At 36.8% G+C, this 8,926-nt stretch overlaps 1 long non-coding RNA gene across 1 annotated transcript; it reads left to right on the top strand.

Annotated features, from left to right (window-relative positions):
• The first annotated feature begins 3,392 nt into the window (after positions 1 to 3,392).
• LOC140859487 (uncharacterized) lies at positions 3,393 to 5,263 on the top strand. The gene is made up of 2 exons (XR_012142997.1): positions 3,393 to 4,795; positions 4,945 to 5,263. It is a non-coding gene; the product is annotated as an uncharacterized lncRNA (long non-coding RNA).
• The last annotated feature ends 3,663 nt before the right edge of the window (positions 5,264 to 8,926 follow it).

Raw genomic sequence — 8,926 nt, 5'->3', positions numbered from 1 at the left:
TACTACTAGTGTCACTAGTGGATTGTGAGAGTCACTAGGATTGTTCTGGATCGACAATCTTTGTTGAGTTAGAATAGAATTATTCTAACCTATTGAAAAGAGTTTCAATGATACGATGATAGAGATCATTGTATGTCTCACTACTGGATAGAATTGAACCTATGAGGTCACACAAAAAGGATTAGGCCTGGAATAAATAATTGAGCTTATGAAATATCAATTGGATTTAGAGAAATCCATTGGGTTCATGGTAACTTTGCTAGCACATGGTTGGATCCAATTTCTCTTTTCGTTAGGATTATTTATTTGATAAGTTAATTCTAACTTAATTACCTACAATAACCTACATGAATAAGATTCATGAGACTTCAATTATTGGGTATCTAAGGTTATGGATCACATAAATTAAGGGTGCAAATCCCTTATGAATCTCTTTGATAATTATTATGGGGCGCCATCTTAATTTGATCAATTTGGGCGTGTCCATTGATTAGAAGGCCTTTTATTTTCATATGGGACATCTCTTGGATGTATTTTGGGGTGTCTAATTATGGGTGCAAGGGCTCCAATTGTTAGCGCCTAATGGGCTTCTTAATGTAAGTTAGATAAGTTAATAGAAATCCTAATGCAAGTAGGACTTATATTATGAGATTGAATAGGATTCAATCCTTATGCCTATTTAAAGGGACGTCTTCTAAGGTCCCTAGAGCATCAAAACCAGCAGCTCCTCACACCCAAAGACTCTCTCCACGCCCTCTCTTCCTCTCCCTTTCTCTCCTCTTGGGTGTTCTATACACCCCTTCTTTGGGATGCGCGTCTCAAGGAGTTCCATGCCCAAAGGAGTTTGGGTGCCTCTTCCTTGCTGGTTTCTAGCATCTGATAGCAGCATATAGCAAGAAGAAACTCTAGAGGAAGAGAAGAAGAAGAAGATCAAAGAGAAAGATCAAGTGTTGATACGCGATCTAGGCTTCGTTCAGATTCAACAGGCTGAATTTTGGAGAACCAAAATTCAGATTAAAGAAGACTGTTCAGGCTGATCCCGAGTGGATACTCATAGAGGCTGGACACTTGTGTGGTTAACAGAGACCTCATCTCTTTCAGATCCAGATTTGAATAAAGGGATTGTGAACAGGTTGTGATTTGATCACAATCTAAATTTCAGCATATATCAATTTCAGCATATAAAATAGATCCATGTGATTTTATGTTTTCATGCATGCAAAATTCAGATTAAAAATATTTTAATCTTATTCTCCGCTGCGGTGTTTAGAAAATAAAAGTTTTGAAATACATATGCATGCATGTGGCTCAGGCATGATTTTGTTTTTTGTCTGAAAGTCTAACAGATTTGATTCAAGGAGTTTGATTGCATACACCAAAATTTGAAAATGCAAATGTGAAGAACCTACTTGTCATTGACCCTACACAGAATTTAATTACATACCATTGCACCTAATCTTGGAGCTCATGATGCACATGCAAGAAGCTGATGTTACATGTTTGCATGTTCATGGAAGCTCTAGGCACCTTGGCAAGTGAGTATAGTCTCAAGTCTGTTGCACTCATGCTAGTTGATGCTGCAGCAATTTACACCCATGGAAGCAAGGAGAGGCTTGTGCATCCAACTGTAGGTGTAGTGTCACTTGCATAAGTGGCCAGTGTCTCTGTGTTCTCAAGTATTAGGCGTCGCAACTTCCAAAACTTCTCGACCAGCATATATGTATGCATGCATATTTCATCCTGTATATCAGCCTTGATTTGATGCTTAACAGAAGGAAAAATTGAAGAGTAAGTTGACAGAGATATGCTATCCAAGAAATATATGAATATATCAGCCATGATTTTGCATAGTATTTTGATGGTATTTTTAGAAGAAAATAACCTAATACGATCCGTTTAAAGAACCCAAAGCTTTAATAACTATAAAACGCAAACAAGCATAAAAAGGCTTTTAAAGATCAGACCTTGTTGTAAGGGTAAATTAAATTTCAAATTAAATCTTAAGGTATTTAAGAAGAAAAAGTGAATTTAGAAGCCAATTCCAAAAGAAACCCAACATCCTTAAAAGCACTAATCTCAGGCCCTAAATCTAAATGGGACAAAATTACTAGTGTTCAGAATTTAGCTCAAGCAGCTCCATTAAAGATGGGGATGAGATGGGGGGATGGGCAAAAGAAGGGCTAGATGCTTTTCATAATTACCACGGAATTGAAAAAAAAAAAGGTTTCAACTATTCTCAGGATAGATTCGAGATGTTGTGGTGAAGTTGCACGTTACCACAATGTCTACTAAAGATTCACCACATATAGTTGTGCTTCCTAGAGCAATTCTTTGTGCATCGTGGGCGGTGTAAAAATCCGACATGGAGCACACCGCCTTGTCCGATTGATCCACATAGTAACTACTTTTCAATACGCATTTAATGCTTGTAGATCGATTTTTTTGTTTAAAAATTTTATGTGACGAAAATACCCTATCTTTTGAAAGAAAATTATGACATCCTGTGGCGTATTATACGTCAGGATGTCACAATATGGTCCAGGATATCATAATGTGGAAGGAGCATTTTTGTCCAACCACTTTCTAACGCATATTTAATGCTGCAGATCGGCTTTTTCATTGAAAATTTTGAATGACGAAAATATCCCTGTTCTTTGAAAAAAATTATGACATCCTGTATATATTATGACATCTGCGTTATATTATGACATCCTGTGGACAAAAATTATGACTTTATAGACGTAGGATGTCATAATATGGATATAAGATGTCATAATTTTATCAAAAAATAGGAGTATTTTCGTCATACAAAATTTTTAAACAAAAAGCCAATCTGTGGGCATTAAATGCATGTTGGAAAGTGGTGACTACATGGATCAATCAGACAAGACGATGCACTCGGATTTTCGACACCGCGTGCAGTGCACAAAGAATTTGTCGTGCTTCCTAACAAGCTTTTTTGAATTGTTGGTATTGCAGCCAAGGGCTCGTGGCTCAGATGGATGGGATGGGTCGGTTCTCTGCACTCACCTGTGCGAGGTATTATTCGCTTTGGAGGCTGCTTCACATACACTCCCCCGCATGGCTTTGTCCTTTAAAAGGCACATCATTAGGGGGAGAAAAGGCCTCGATCTTATATAAGCTAGAGTCCTCCTTGACTCACAATCGATATGGGACTAAAAGTGTCGTTCTCCCACAACAGTAGTCCTTCAATGGGGATTGGGTCTTCCCCTTCTTCGGGAGGAGGTCCTATAAGGTCAGGTGTCAGGCATGAGGTCGGGAATGTTACAGTCAAGGGCTCGTGGCTCGAATGGATGGGATGGGTCGGTTCTCTATGCTCGTCTGCGTGAGGTATTGTCCGCTTTGGGGGTTACTTCGCATACACTCCCCATGCACTCACCCGCACAGTTTTGCCCTTTAAAAGGTGCCTTATTAGGGGGGAGAAAAGGCTTCGATCCCATACAAGCTAGAGTTCCTTTTGATTCACAATCAATGTGGGACTAAAGATGCCATCCTCCCATAATAGTCGGTATCATGGAAAGGATTATCAGTCAGTACTTGCTTCATGAAAGTTTTAATGGTAGTAGATATAAGAGGTTTTGTGGAATAGGTGTCAACAAAAGATTGCTGATGTGTTTATTGTTAACTTGCATATTGCCCTAATGTCAGCTAAAGATTCACCGGATATTGTTGTGCTTCCTAACAGGCTTATTTATATTGTTAATGTCATGCATTTTCAAGGGTAGATATGAAATATTTTGTGAAATAGCTAGAAGCATATGCTTCATGATATTTTGTACCGATCCGAACTGGCCAGTACATCTCGCACCGAACCATACCGGTGGGAAGCCGGTCCAATTCAAGTTGGATTTTCAGAAAATGGGCTAAATCGGACCGAACCAATAGGTTCGGTATGTTATCGGCCCGAACCACTTGATATGGAGCGGTTTAGTCCTGTTCGGTACGGTTGAGAGTTGGTTTGGCCCAATTTTTTTTTTTTTTAGTGTCGGTGGGTGAGCTTTTTTTTGATTTTTTTTATTATCGGTACAGCAAGGTATAGTCCGGTATGGTACGGTATGGTATCATACCAGTCGGCAACAGACACAAATTCTAGTTTCGAGTTCGCGAACCTTGATATGCTTCTTGCGAAAAACTTCATTTGCTAAATATGATCATTATCATCCAAAACAACATGCAGCTGTAAGATCAATTGAAACTACTCAGTCTAATTTTCTAGGAAAATATTACTTTTTTACTCGGTCTATTTATCCACAGCTATTAGGAATAAGAGATTAGAATCTTGTGTCACAGTAATCGTGGAAAATATTCTTATACATGCAAATGTAATTATATCAACTGCAAACAGGAAACTGGTGAATGTTTTCATGTAAACTCATTAATGTTCCATCAAAATCGCAATTAACATCATAATGTCCTCTAGAGCACTCCCATTTATATACCTTTCTTCTCATATAAGGAAAGCTGCAAAAGTTTTACATGCCATAGTTAACAACCAGAAACTACTAAACAGCAGGACAAATGAATACTTTTACAGACCTTCTGCTTGTTTTTCTAATGCTTTTGAGAGATGTACAAGTCTGACATATTTTCAGGACAAAGATTGTGATGTCTTAAATCTTTTGGTACTCCTACAAATGGTTCAAGGATGATAGAAGTTATCCTCTCTCTTAACATATGTTGCATCTCACAGGATCCTGTTACTGGTAGCGCACATTGTGCACTAGCACCCTATTGGAGTAAGAAGCTGGGGAAACACAATCTCATTGCTTACATGGTAATATTCTGAATTTATCTTCATGTGAGAATAAATTATTTAGTGATTTCCTTTAGGAAAGAACATTGTTATTGCAGGTTGGACGGTCCTTATTTTTCTTCTTCTTCTGGAGTGTTTATTGTGTTGTCATCTCTTGTATGCTTGAGCAGGCTTCTCCAAGGGGTGGGATATTGGACTTGCAATGGGAAGAGGAGACAGAACGAGTAAAGATTCGGGGAGAAGCTGTTACTGTGATGGTGGGCACTTTAGTGGTCTAGAATTTTAGGCTTCTAATAGCAGAACATGTCACCAGTCCATTGCTGAAACTGTTTCCTTGCTGAAACATGGTTTTGTTGGTTTAATTTGCTTGGAACTTAGATCTTCCCTACAAAATATTTGCCTGATTGTCTCAATGCTTTCTGCTTGTGTGGATGATTAAATTTGTTGGTTCTGCACATATTAATACATCACCAAACCAAATTTCAACTAGTTCAATCTTCTGAGGAGAAGGATAATGTTACAAACTAAATGATGCCAAATTTTTGAGTATATACCCAATATACAGTAGTTGATATATAGCTGGCAAACCTCAAATAATTTGTCTGCGGGACATTGTAAATTAAGATCACCAACAAGTGTAGTTATTGATTCAGTAATTTAGACATTGTTTAGCGAATCACAAATGGATGTGAATGACACATTATGAAATTTTTGAACATTGGAAATATCTGAAAAATTATAAAATGGGCACTGAATATTGAAAACTTATATCCAATGGATACCCATCGATGTTTTAGAATATGGTATGCTAACTCTCTTTTGTTTTGATCACGAGTTCCATGCGTTCAATATTTTAGTGGAATTAGATGTTAGCATGTTGTTTCATGGATCTATTCCACCTCATTGGTCTTCTGGTAAAGAATAAATTTCATTAGGAGATGTTTGATTGGAGAGAATTAGAATTTGAAATTCAAGGATTACTGTATCGATACACGTACCGGCATCGGATTGGTACGGTATGGTATCAGTATCGTATCGTGCTGACACACAATATGCTCCAGTGTACCGGTTAGATATCGGTATAAATTTTTTTTTATTTTGTTTTATTTTTTTTTAAATTTTAAATTATTAATTCATAATTATAATCTCAAAATTATATTATATTGCATAATATTGACATATTTGAATTCAATTTTTGAGTTCAGTAGAGTTATAGAGAATCTTGATTCAAAATTTTAAATATATATTTATTTATATTATATTATAACTCTATCATCCTAAAATTAAAAAAATATATAAATATGTATTAAAATATATCTAAATTTTTAAAGTATAAAGTACAAATAACGATATATTAACCTTGAGATCTGCTCTATATTTAATATATCGTCGAGTTTCTATGATGCTCGTAGATATCTGGATCATTAGCATAGTTTAGAGAAACATCAGTCCATCCCTCTAATCAAGAAGTACTGTACTTTTAAATATTCATCCCATAAAGCATCCTCTCTGGATTGTAAGACATCTCAGATCTCTCATTTAAACTCTAGCTTCGAGAAGTATCATCAGGATGATGGTATGGCTGTGGAGGAGTCCATCCAAATATGTCGATAGTAAAATCTGATCTGTCAGATGCTTCAGGCTGCATAGAGTAGTAACCACTAGAAGATATTTCGGATACACCATATCCATATTGATCATAAGATGGTTGCGAGTAATAGGATCCATATTGCAAGGATGATCCAGATATTTTCATGGATCCTACTCTACGTGCAAGATCGTCTGCAGCTGCATCGTGTTCTGGACAACCTATAGAAGTCCGTCATCTATATGAAATTGGCTCCCCACGATCTCTACCGACTCATCCACCATAGTCCCTATCTTGTATGGCATGTGTAAACTGGAACTCACCGGTGAATCGAATATCATCCTGCAGCTATGTCTCATAAGCAGTGATCTCCTATCCTCTAGTATCTTCCTGATCATCATATCCATGACTACTACTACTAATACCATCATCACTCTTATTAATTTTTGAATTTGAGTTAGATAGCTCCTTTTGAGAGTGGTACACTTGCAACTTCTTTTCTTTTTCTCCTTTTATGCCCCTTTGTGACTGAGTTTTCTGTGATTGGAAGGATGGATGTCTTGTTGCTGGCTGCCGACCTTGTCTAAATATTTTTACCTCAAACCTCTACGAAGATGTATTAGACATCGAGTCATGTGATGAATGAGTCTTTTATGTCTCCTCAGATTGTGGCTGATCAGTTGGAATCTTATGCAGAATATTTTTTTCTGCCCATTGCCCTGAATCTACCTTGATCTCCGTAGCTACTACACTAGCTGGTCGTGGAGGGGATCTCGGCTTATCAAGCTCTGACTCCTACTGCTAACCTTCAAGCTATCCGATGATCGGATCGTCATCCTCGTCAACATAATCATTTAATATCGACTCAGTGTACTTTAATTGTATTTTCTCCTGAACGTATTTTAGTCTCAATCTCAAATTTTAGTGAACATATACAAGATCATTGAGGCACTTTTGTATCAGACGATTTCTATATTTGCTGTGAATAAGGGTGAAAGTTGATCAATTAATTGCGCTCACATCCATTAGCAGAGATCGTTTGGAAAAGAATCCAGATAGCCACACTTCTCAAATATTCTGCGGACATTTCAAAATGAATCCACTATTCAGCTACAAAAGCAGAATTATATATCAAATTTCATGATATTATTAGGCATATGATGTCAATCTATACTGCCCATTATTGATATATAATTTATTTGGATTCATCTTCTTTTTGCTTATAACAGCTGATGAGACTCCAAAACTGTCTGATCCTTTTTTAAACTATTTCGTCTGTAAAAAAATATATGTATTAAATTTATAAATATATCATTGAGTACAGATCGAATTCAGTTAAATAATCACATCTGTTTTAAATTAGTATATCTCTTGCAAACACAATGATGCGATTTCTGGATCGAGCACCATTTTATATATCATATTACGAAGAGCAGTAAGAAGCTCGTTATCCATATCTATCTCAGAAATAATATATTGGAATCTCAGATTTAAATAGTTAGCTGCAGATAAATTTTATAATTGATTAAGTATATTTTTACAAGTATAAGAAAAGAAATATTTTAAAGTATTTTTGAATCCGTGCTTATCGGCTAGATGCAAATCTCTATCCATTTGATAGTCCCAACGGTGCTCAATGATGTTAATGAATTCTTGAGCATGCTTCAGATCATTCTCACTGATCTATTTCTTTGCCCTCTCCATCATGTAATATAAGAAGCCCATCTAGGGATATCTTTCACTATCTACGGTGCAAAATATCTCGTATAATGGCTTAATAACCTTCACTATTTTCTCAGCTCGCTATTAGAATGACTGACTCGTCATCAAGTTCTCCACATGACTTTCATGAGTGCTGGCTCTCGTATATCTGCTCTCTTGTCACTCAGCACTGACAAACATCTGACATAAAGCTGCTTTCTTCTGAAGAAGACTATCAAGTGTTATATAGTTGGTAGCAAATCGTATGACATCCAGTCTCAAGATCTCCCTCCAGTATACGTCCGCATCAATGAAAGAACCAATGTGTGATTGTAGATGAATTTAGTAATAGTCTGGATAATCTCCACTACCTGCTGCACCCCACGAATCTTCTCAATATCCATCAATATAAGATTAATGCAATGTGCAGCATATGAGATCCAGTATATCTGCGATCGCCACTCCATCAGCAACTCTTCAGCAGTCTTATATTATGGTCCATTATCTGTGATGACTAGCACGATATACTGCTCACCCACTGAATCAATCATCACCTCCATCAGATCAAAGATATATACGGTATCGTACATCTTATCTGAAGCATCAATTCATTTGTGAAAATTTTTTTTTTTCCATCACAGTATGTCAAAAATTAATGATGCTCCATCTAGTAGGAGCGATCCAACCATCATATATCACTGTCAGTCTATATGTGAGCCATTTATTCTTGTAAGAAGTAATCCATCTCTGCAGATCCTCCTTGTTACTGTTAAGAAGCTGACCATAGATGTCCTTAGGTCCTGACGGATCTATACCCTGGCCGGCAGTCTTATGGTTGAAATGGCAGATTGATAGTAAGGATT

This window comes from Elaeis guineensis, chromosome 7 (genome assembly GCF_000442705.2).
Source record: "Elaeis guineensis isolate ETL-2024a chromosome 7, EG11, whole genome shotgun sequence".
In the NCBI taxonomy this organism is placed as follows: domain Eukaryota; kingdom Viridiplantae; phylum Streptophyta; class Magnoliopsida; order Arecales; family Arecaceae; genus Elaeis; species Elaeis guineensis.
This window is presented reverse-complemented; position numbering and strand designations above follow the sequence as displayed.